General features: G+C 37.2%; 1 long non-coding RNA gene across 1 annotated transcript; it reads left to right on the top strand.

The window, feature by feature from the left end:
- The first annotated feature begins 9,120 nt into the window (after positions 1-9,120).
- Positions 9,121-9,549, top strand: LOC110015923 (uncharacterized). The gene is made up of 2 exons (XR_002873289.2): positions 9,121-9,212; positions 9,301-9,549. It is a non-coding gene; the product is annotated as an uncharacterized LOC110015923 (long non-coding RNA).
- The last annotated feature ends 809 nt before the right edge of the window (positions 9,550-10,358 follow it).

Below are 10,358 nucleotides of genomic sequence, written 5' to 3'. Positions count from 1 at the left end.
TAGATGTCAATGTCTCAGCACCCGTGATTACTAGAGCTCAGGCCAAAGCTGGGATGCAATGTCTTCCACACTTGAATTACAGTTTCTTTGAATCCTCCTTCCATGAAATGAAGGAAGCCGAGGATTAGTGAGCGTAGAAGCTACTATCCAGGATGAAACATCCAAGATGCATGAATACATCGAGCTCAAGGCCCCAAGTGACAGTGTGCTCAGTGAATGTCTCAGGCGATGGAGAGCAGAGGATACAGTGCTGGAGGATAGATTCTCATGGGAGGACAAGTCCCTGCATGGGATGTACCACCGGACCATAACTGAAGTGGCTGATATCAAGAAGTCCTACCAATGGCTAGAATGGGCTGACCTACAGGACAGCACTGAAGCGCTCATCCTGGCACCTCAGGAACAAGCCCTGAGCACCAAAGCGATAAAGGCTCAGATCTACCACACCAGACAAGACCCAAGGTCTAGACTGTGCAAAGAAGCACCTGAAACGATCCAGCACACAACTGCAGGGTGTAAGAAACTGGCAGGGAAAGGATACCTGGAGCGCCACAATCAAGTGGCTGGAATAATATACAGAAACATGTGGGCAGTATATGGACTGGAAACCCCAAGGTCAAAATGGGAAACACCTTCAAAAGTGACAGAGGATGAGAGAGTAAAGATCCTGTGGAACTTCCAGATACAGACGAATGGGATGGTATCCTGTCTGTATTAGACAGAAATTGGTTCGTGGTGGATAAAGAAGGAAAGCTATTGTGGTGGATGTTACAATACTAAGTGATGGCAACATCAGGAAGAAGGAACTCGAGAAACTGGAGAAATATCAGGGACTCAGGGAGAGAAAACTTGGAGGGTGAAAGTGACAGTGGTTCCTGTGGTAAGTGGAGCGCTTGGGGCATTAACCCCCAAATTGGAGAAGTGGATACAGCAGATTCCTGGGAAAACCTTAGGGGTTTCAGTCCAGAAAAGTGCAGTGCTAGGAACAGCTAAGATACTGTGCAGGACCATCAAGCTTCCAGGCCTCTGGTAGAGGACCCGAGCTTGGAGGAGAAACCATATAAAGAGGGTTTCTCGCTTGAAATGAAAGTGTGAAATCCAAAACTAACAAAAAAAACCACAAATGTAAAAATATATAAAAAAGTAGACATTTCAAGAGTAAAAAACACTCAAAATTAATCTCTTTTTTTGTTCTGGTACCAACAGTTAAGGTGTAATTTAAGTTAACTGATTTATAAAAAGTAAGTTTTTAAGTGGTCTAACTGACTTATTACTGAAAAAACTATCTCATTATGTGTTTTCATGTTGTAATGAATGTGAATTAAGGACTGCATTGTTAGTTTTGGCACTAAATACTTTTAAAAAATGATTTTGTTCATTAAACCTGGTATGAAGATTCAAACAAATCATATCATCCCCCAAAAGTTAATAGCTTCTTTTAATTCAATATTAAAAAAACTCCAAATAAGTTCTTAAACATCAAGATGTCTAAAATCGACTGGATTTTGGTGTTTTGTCTAATTTGTTTTAAAAAAAGTTACATTCACTGCAATTACACTATAACATAATTTTAAACCAGAGATAGATAATTTGCTTTGTTAAAGTTCTTTAAGATCATAACTAAAATTTTAATCTTCACCTTTTTTAATGGATGAAACATTTGGCCTGCACTGGGTTCTCATTTATCTGTGAACACAATGACAGTCTATCTGCTGCAGCCTGAGGTAGAATTGTGTAATATTTGCTCATGTTTTATCTGTAATTCTGAATTTCTGCAGGCAGTTAATCACACAGCTGTCTGCATTTCTTTTTTGACTAAAGTTAGGAGCAAACTATTTTAATTCTTTTTTTTTTTTTAGAGATTTAATCTGCAGTAAAAACGTGTTCTTTTGCCTCAAGCTCAAACTAAGTGTTTTGTGGAAATGTGAATAGAAATCCCTGAAGTTTAGTGGAACTTCTGTCCGGATTGAGGATTTATGTAAGTACTTAAATATGCAGCATTCATATGCATAAAAAACTAATTTTGTTCAACGTGAACCTTTAGAAATAATTAAAATATCTTTAAAGGGCCTATATCATGCTGTTCTTGAGTCTTTTTTAGTACACAGTTTTTTACAGCTCATTTCCCTTCCAGGAAGTAAAATGACTCAATCTTTGAGGAACCACCCTTTCCTCCTTGAGGGTATCGCCCATTTCATGACGTCAACCTAGACTCGGCCTCAGCAGCATATCTGCGCCTTGCACACAAAAACAAACAACATCCAAACTTTTGCAAATATGGATGTGCATATTGTGCATGTAAAAGAAAACCGTTTTTGCCAAAAGAGCTAGCTCTGCAGAGAAAGGGGGGTGTGTGTTAGCAATTTTATTTTTGCTTAGTACAGGCCTTTTAGGTTAAGTTCACTAAACTCTGAGCGCTGAGTAGGTATTTCTGTTGCAGTAAAATTCTCTCAAAAGGAAAGTTAAAAGATAAAAATAATTAAAACGACCGTCAGTCTTGGATTTATTAAGCTGAAATAAGAAAAAGAGGATTTAATTGGTGTGTTGTACCACCCACACCTGAAGAAAGTAGCTGTGAAGAACTGAGGCGTTGCAGAGAGCACAAGTTTCCTACCTCAGCTTGGCTTTCTGAATGCATCCAAAGGTCATGACATTTTGAGAAACAGACAGTTCAATGATGCTGCAGCTGGAAGCTGATCAGCTCATAGAGCAGAAAGGAACTGAGGTCACAAAGAAAAAAGAAAAAGGCGTTAAATTGTTCCAAAGATTTTCCATCGAACTGTAATCCTGACTTTGAAATTGGCTTTTGTGTGGAAAGTTTTTTTTAAGTAAACTTTATTTGTAAAAATGTGAAACAGGCAGAGATCAAAAGTAAGCAAATATTCACATGTAAATGAAAACAAACCTAATACGCAACATTAAAGCTCCAAAACAACAAGAATGTGTGCAGGAGAAGGGGCGGAGTCTCATGCGATGACAAAAAAAAAGTCTATTTTCAAAAATAGCCAACCAAGCAAGCCAACCTTATGTGTTACTTGTATGTCTCAAATAAAGTGATCTTCCACCATTAGTATAGTATTCATTAAAAATGTAACTGATGGCTGCAAAAACATTTTTAGCTATGAAACCTTTGGTTTGGAACTAATGTAACAAGAGTTTGACACATTATTGTGATACCTCTTGGAATAAATCCTTTTACATTGTACATAGTTTATTGTAATTTTGCAGTTTTTTTTTTAAACATTAAAAAAAAAAAATTTTGACAACATGTTTTTATGCAAAGTTTTTTGGGTAACACGAGTTGGAAAAGTGCTATACAAATAAACTTTGATTAAAAAAACAGTTTGATCTCTATTTATATAATAAAAAAAATGTGGAATTATTGTTTAATATAATGAAAAATATTTGTAAAAAAAGAAGCTGGTGTTGTGCTAAAAAGATAGATTTCGAGCATTACCATAAAAACAGTTTTATATATGAATATCAGAGAAAATTGTGAAGTTGTGAAAAAAAATGCTCAAAAAAGCCTACTATGGGTTAAAAAAGTCTGCTTGGATTTTTTTCTAATATATTTTCATTAGTAACTGGGGCCACTGTCCCCTTAAGTGATTGATCTTTTTAATGTTAAAAGACAAGTAGAAGAACCTCACAATCTTAACAGTTAGAGAAAAGGAAGTTTATAGTGAAATTCATAAAAAATGAATTTTACAGTTAAAGCCCTTGAGGTCTATTGATGCAAATATGTATCAAGACACTTCTGCTCCAAATGCACCTTAATTTAGCTTCTACTTAAAGCAAAAACGTAATAGATTTTTTTTTTCATAGCTGGAAAGAAATTCAGGAATCACCCTTACAGATTACAATCTTATTAGGGTTACAAATCTAAGTTAATAATAAACACTGATAAAAAATAATCTCATGATGGAGCATGGGAAAAGGCTAATTTCTTATACAACAAAACCTATTTTTTTTTTTTTAACAAACGACAGGCTAAAAGTCTGATGTAATATAGAGTTTAGATGTTACACATGGTTCAGTGTGACATGTTGACATGCCAGATTTTTCTTTTGACAGGAAATGACTACATCTTTATAAAGAACATTCTTTCAAAGATAAATTTGTCCTATGCGGCTATAAATGAACTTTGATAAGGCAGTGACTCATCAAAGTTTCATCTGTGAGTGTGTATTCAGTTTATATATTAGGAGATATTTAAACCATAAAGAAGAGGTTGATTCAAACAAACCATGATGATAGAAGGAAAAACATACTTTGAAGGAGATGAGGAAGAACAGATGTGGGCAGCATGATGTTCGCAAGACAGACAAAGGAACAGAACCAAAAAAGCCTTTTTTATTGGCCTTTCCTAGACTTTTGTCATGAATTCGACAGTGAAACCACTGCAGCTTTACTTCCATCTGTGCATGTTTTTGTCTCAGCAACAGCAGCTGGTTGAGCCAAACCTCAGAACCTGCATTGCCTTGACAGAGCAGCACATCAGGCACATTAGAAGCTGATTAACTTTTATTTGTGAAAGGAAATTGGGAATTATGCAGACGTTTAGTTTTCAAGAGAGGCCTGTAGAGTCAGAGAGGCGGCTCCTTCTTGTCTATTCACACATCTCTTTTTAGTGATGAAGAAAAAAGTAAATCACAGCTGTTTCGCTTCTGGAAAAGACAGAAATTTGACAAGTTTCAAACGCCTGTGGTGTCAACAATTCTCCAGTTACCTATGATTGTGGGGTTGCGGTCAGATGGGGGCAGATGAGGGAGGCAGGTGTGCAGCCTTTAGTAATAAAAAGCAGCTGGAGGCAGAAACTGATGCTTCTCTGAAGAGCTTCGGTTTCTGCACTTAGAGCCAAATCCAGCAGGTAAAAAATCTGAATTATCCTCATTGTCTCTGTACGTCTGCATGAAAATGGGCACATTTATCTAGAACAGATAAAAGAACCACTGAACTTTTGGGATGTGATTCTCCCTGATTGCTACTTTTTTTTTGAAAAAGTATCAGTTTTGGCTCTTGGTGGCGAAGACAATGGCAATGATGAAGATGTTGGGTGGCTCCTCTGTTCAATAGGAAAAATCTAGTCTCTACCTCGTTTGAAGATGCTAGCAAACTCCTGCAGAGCCTGGAAATCCTGTTTAATAATCAAGCATGAAAAGGAGAGGATAATGGAGCGTTATGAGACACAGTTAAGAGGGGAAGATAAGCTTATACTGTAATTGAAACATCATTTTCTTCACGTCCATGGAAGGAACGCAGTGCCGAGTTACACAGAGGCTTTATCTCTTCTGTATTTTCATGCGCAGACAGCTATGAAATCCAGAAAGTTGTTAGAGCAGCGCTCCAGCAGCGTGCTCATCACTGAATTAATGGACTTATTGTGGATTCATATCACATTATCTGACAATGTATTTAACTCTGAGAAGGAGTTTCCTGGTTGATAGATGCAAACTCTTCATTAAATGAGGCCTTAAATAAAATCTCATTTTCAATTTTAATGATAATCAATGGGTGAAAAACAGATTACACGTGAGCAATGGGGAAAAATAAAAGTTCATAGAAAAATTGAGATTAATGAAGATTAAAGATCACTCAACTTGCATCTAAATTACTTTGGAAAATTAAAAAAGAGCTAATCGGGATAAAGGAGTGAAATGAGGGCAGAATGTTGATGTTCTTTGATGAGCACCACAGTAAAATTCACAATGATCAGAAAAACTAGGATAAGTGATTCCTTTAAAAACATGAGCCTAAAATATCCTTTTTATGAAACATTAGCAGATCAATTTGTTGTTCTCCATTCTAGCATGACTTACAATTGTTACAATGATGAAGAGGTTCTGTGACCAAAACACTTTGGACATCTTTGAGACTTAAGATCAGACTTTATAAATATAAAAATTACAAGTGACTCAGTGTTTTCTATATTTAAAGAGTGAAACAGTTTTTTCCCTCTGGTTTTGTTTTTTGCAAGTCAACCAACAAAATGCATAATATGCAGTGTTTGTGTACATGTGAAAGAGAAACACATATGGCCTGTGGTCAATATGAACAAGCAGCAGAGAGGTGGGCTGGAACCCCCCTCCCCCCACACACACCCACACAAGTGTTGGACACACCAGGGCAGAACATTTTACAATCGGTCAAATCAAATACACCTACCCCGTCCCCAATAGTTTATAGTCATTTTAAAATAGTTTTCTTTCGAGGAAAAAACACAGTTTCACCATAATTTTGTGTGAAAAGATAATCATTTTTCAGATCGGACTTTATGAGAAACTGTGTACTTCTAATAATGCACAGCATGGAAGGCTGTATACTCCAAAGCAGGATTCCTTAACTGGGTCGGGTTAAGAATGATAAGAAAGTTGCTACTGAAAATTTCGTTGCTACAACAACTTTAGTTGACAAGTTTTTCACTTATTTTCCAACATCTTTGCTATCATTCAGAATGAAGGGACAGAAACATACACAAGAAAACACCTACATTTTTCCATCCATCTTCTAAACCCGCTGAATCATTTTTTGGGTCACGGGATGCCTGAGGCCAATCCCACTTGCTGATGGGCAAGGGTGGAGTACACCCTAGACAGGTTGGACAAATAATCAATTAAAGTACAAAGCATAGTTTTGGAATGTGAGGTAGAATCCAGAGCGCTGGGGGAAACCTACACATGCATGAGGAGAACATGCAAGATCTCTACAGAGGGGTCCCAGCTGGGATTAGAGGTAGGGCCTTCTGGCTGTGAGGCCAGAGCGCAAGCCACTACACCACTGTACAGCCCCATTTGCACGTTTATTGCAACATTTTTATCAATCACTTATCATTTATCAGGTTAGTTTTGTTTCAGTGCTGCTGAAATCAGTCAAAGAAAAAAAACATTTTGTTTTATACTGTGAATTTAAAGAATAGACTTAGGACACATGAAATGTGCTCGTGCAACCTTCTCTCATCATTACAGAGTGCCATTTCAATGTTTTTTTGTTTTGTTTTTTGCATACAGGCCTTTTTTGCAAGATTTTTGTCACCAGGGGCAACAAAGCCAAGTTATTCTCTATAATGATTTGTCCATTTTCAAACATCTGTCTTGAAAATCTTCGTTGGATGGGAGGGCTGGTTAAGTTTCACCGTCACTCTTGGCACATGATGCTCTGTCAGCAAAACATCGAAAATGTGGTCCCCACCAAAAGTGGCCTAATGTTATCGCCGTTACAGCAATTTCATGTAAGGAGGGGGGGGATATTGGTTTGGTCAAAGGTCAGGAATCTCCCATATTCTTTGAAAGTACATCTTCTTTTCTATCTGAAGATGTTTTTTTTATTTATATACAAATGAAACCGATCTGGAAACTTTTCAACATCATTTCCTCTTCAGCATTGCACCTTTTAAGCCAAAGTCCAAAGCTTCATTTCCTGCTGTTTCTCAATTTCTGAGGTCTGTAGATGCAGAAAAAAAACAGATAGTGCTGTATAATGACTGCTTTGTATGGGGTTATTGACTGCGCTCTGACAAAAAAATTCATAGACTTAGGTTGAGAGTGAGGTGAAAAAATCTAACCGAGAGTGACTCTGATATACTGTAACATAAATCTGCTAAGGCGAGAAGAAATTCTCTTGGTAGTTTGCTCAAAAGTATTTTTTTTTCTTTAAAAAAAAATCCAGTTTCTTGTGATAAGTGATAAAATTGTAATAGGTCAACAATTCTCTTGAGCCCTAGAAATCTGATGAGTACTGTGAGCTACCACCAAATGAAATATTGCTAAGATTTGACCACAAGAACATTTTTAAATAATAAATACAAAAGTAAAAAAAACAAGACGATGGATATGATCTTGGTGCTGAAATGTTTGTGTCAGTGTGATTATTAGCCTCATGAGAAATGGAAAGCAATGACAGGAACCACTATTGAACTTTGAACAGAAAACTGAAAGAAGTCAACATTGAAAACTTTGATTAAATCTCTGCAGTTATGATAAATCAGGTATGTTCCAAACTGAAACTACAAGTGTCCACAGTGATCAGTTCCTGACTGTAACCAACTGAAGGGCAATTTAAAATGTCTCCACATTTTGCAATGACTTTGATCTTAATCCCTCAGAAGTTCTTGTCAACTCTACTGGATTCAGTAAATAAACTAGTGCCTGTGTTGTCATGGTTACCCCTTAAAAAATAACGTTTAAAAGTATTGCTTCTCAAACCCCCATTACCACAACAGCATCGAAATATAGAAAAATGGAGGTAATCCTAAAGAGATACAACAGGAGCTATGTTTGAGCTGTAACTGGGTTATGATTTCTACTGATCAAATGTTCTAAACAGACTACTGTATCTTTTTTGGAGTAGAAGTCTTGGTTTTTTTTGCATAATTCAGCTTTGGGTGTGATTTATACTCAGGTGGGATTCATATGTAATAAAAAAAGGGCTTGCGTGTTTGATATTTTCCTACTAACAACCGCTAGAGGACACTGTAGGCGTGTATTCGTTTTTGCTACTGACACAATGCTAGAGAAGAAGCGCCGGGTTCGGGGGGGTTCGTCCAAAGCGACACAGAAGAAGATAAATTTAACGGATTTAGTCATTTATGGTTGGTGAGCTATGGTTTTCTTCATAATTGTTCATATTGTTCATAATTGTTCATATACTACATACTAGATTTCTCACATTCAATGAAGCTAAATGAGCATTAGTGTGTTACGATAGTGAAGCGTGCACATATTCATTCTATTATTGTTATCTATTCTGTTATTATGATTTACTTTTCAAGATGAAGTATGTGTTCTTGTTCCTGTATTTTTTTAAAATACATTTCTCCCCTAATTTCGACTTTTTCTTTATTTTGTATTTCTTGCATCTGTGTCCGCTACTCTTGAGCTACTTATAGTAGGGTTAGGTGGGGATTTCACTGATTGTTTGGTTAAATTTATCCAATTTAAAAAAACAAGAGAAATAAAAATAATACCAATATGGTAACTCTATTTGCGAAACCAATTTATTAGATCTGAACCAATTAGAAAATTATTAGATTAGATTAGAATAGATTAGAAAATAAATGAAAATAATTGTCATGGTGCCTCTGTTTGACTCCTCCCCCTCTACTCTTCGCTTGGTTCCTGATTCAGCCCAGCTGCAACCACTCACTTCATCTTCACCGCCTGCCTACTTAAGGAGCTCTTGGACCAGTATTCATCGCCAGTCCGTTGCCCCTGATGGTGCATACTTGGCCTTCACGTCTTGTTCATGTTTTGCTATTTTGTTCCAAGCCTGCGCCTAACGTACCTTTGTCTTACCTGTCTTCAGGAAACCCCAAGCCACGAGTGGTTGCCTGAATCAGCCATTGTCTGGAAAACTCATCTGGTCTGTTCCATCCAACCTCACCACGAGCCTCTGCCGAACCGCCAACTTCTCGGGTCTCCTCCTACGCTGCTGACTCCGGACCCTAAGGACAAATCCACCAGTGACGCCACAGGAATCTGCCTCTCGCTCTCCGGACCTCCAGGAACTGTGCTCTCCCCTTCTGACCTGATTATTAAATCCGCTTAATCGCCATGCCATCTCTGCCCAGTGTCTCATTCCGGGGTTTCAGCATCTGGGTCCCTGAAGTTCTGTAGTCATGACAATAATACTTCTTAATGATCTTCTTCTTGTTGAATAGATGTATTTGCACTTACATAAAGTCCATACATCACTATAAATCCATATTATATAAAAGTGTTTTCAAATTGGGTTTGATTAATTGTTTGAAAAAGAGTGAGAAGAAACCCATTTTTAAAATCCCACCTCCTTAATGATTTTGAAGACCCTATTTTTTGCCATGATCTGGTCTTAACATCTATTTCAAGTAATTTATGCACTTTCAGTGTAGATTATTTATCAAGTAACAAGGATAAAGGTCTTCCTTGTAAACATATTTACTGATTTTATTCTCTCACTTCAAAGTGAAAAAGTCCTAATTTAAGTCTTTTGTGTGTGGAGTTTGCATGTTCTCCCAATGCATGAGGCGTTTCTTTGTCACACTCCAGCTTCCCCCCCGCAGTCATGCTTCAATCTCAGTTGTCCCTTGGTAGTGAATGTCAGTGCATCAATTTGCAATGGACTGGCAAAATGCCCCAGGTGAAACCCCACCCTCAACTGTAGGTTACCACAAAACTTGCTATTAAAATAAAAACAATTTTGACATTTATATGCTAAAATTTAAATCACAGCAAATTAAAATGAAAACAACCATGCTCATCAAAGCTGGGAAAGTACCTAATTTGATGAATGCAAGACAAACACCTTATGTGAAGATGTACCACCCTGTTTAGCTGATTGATCAATCACATTCTGAGTATTCTGAGGTCATGAAAAACATCCTA

Source organism: Oryzias latipes, chromosome 1, assembly GCF_053564925.1.
Source record: "Oryzias latipes strain Hd-rR chromosome 1, Olatipes_Hd-rR_3.1".
In the NCBI taxonomy this organism is placed as follows: Eukaryota; Metazoa; Chordata; class Actinopteri; order Beloniformes; family Adrianichthyidae; genus Oryzias; species Oryzias latipes.
The sequence above is the reverse complement of the archived record's forward strand: the minus strand, read 5'-3'. Positions and strand labels throughout refer to the sequence as shown.